The 847-nt window shown below is 46.2% G+C and overlaps 1 pseudogene; it reads right to left on the bottom strand.

Annotated features, from left to right (window-relative positions):
- The window catches only part of LOC137620993 (homeobox protein 2-like), a 57,122-nt pseudogene extending 56,659 nt beyond the window's left edge, over positions 1-463 (bottom strand).
- Positions 464-847: the final 384 nt, after the last annotated feature.

Below are 847 nucleotides of genomic sequence, written 5' to 3'. Positions count from 1 at the left end.
AGCAGAAGATCATGAGATTGCTTTCGGTCCTTAATGCTTTACATAGCAGCTTACTTTTCCCAAGAAGACTCGTATTGTCTTCTAGTTGACTAGAATTGTATTCTTCAAGGAATTCTATTTTGCCTTTTGAGATGCCAGTCTTTTTCCTAACCGTTAAGGGCAAGGAATTCATAAGATGAAGGGATCAGGTGTACTGTGATAAATCGAAGGCAGAAAACTTCTGAACCTCCTGGATAATCCTAGGTGCATAACTAGGACCAGCCTCAGCCTCAGTTCCTTCATTACAGGGAACGAGGTGTTCTTGGGCTACCTGGGAGCCAACAGAGACCCTCTTCCCTTTAAGGGTCTCAACATGTAGGGGGCCTTCCAGAGGAAATTTGATGGGCTGAACAGGAATTTCTAAGTCCATCACTTCTATTCTAGAGACATGATGTCTGTTACTTCCACTAGAGGATCCTCGCATGGAGCTCGTGATGAAGAGAACAAACTGCAGCTCGGGGAATTGTTCTTATCTGGGAGGGAATGGGTCTGCGTCCGTGTACCATTCTAACTTTATTGGGTTTGACCCGAGAAGAGCATCCGCTGTCACCTTGCGGATCATTTATAAACGAGCTGCTGATAGGCGCAATTCCCTTAAGGAAGGGATGGCTAACATTCCCTAAAGAAATGAGATTTCCCTTATCCTCGACAGTTTCGACGCCTCATTATCGCTTCGATGCCCCAGATCAGCCTGAGGAGGTCTGATCTATGTGGAGAGAGTTTCGCCAACCATTACAGGGCTAAAATGGACTACGGGCCCGTGGCCTTTGGTCATTGTAGGGTAAGCGAAGAGGGAATGACCATCATT

The sequence above is a fragment of the Palaemon carinicauda genome, chromosome 27 (assembly GCF_036898095.1).
Source record: "Palaemon carinicauda isolate YSFRI2023 chromosome 27, ASM3689809v2, whole genome shotgun sequence".
Lineage (NCBI taxonomy): Eukaryota > Metazoa > Arthropoda > Malacostraca > Decapoda > Palaemonidae > Palaemon > Palaemon carinicauda.
Note: the sequence above shows the minus strand (reverse complement) of the source record. Positions and strands in the feature narration are given on the sequence as shown.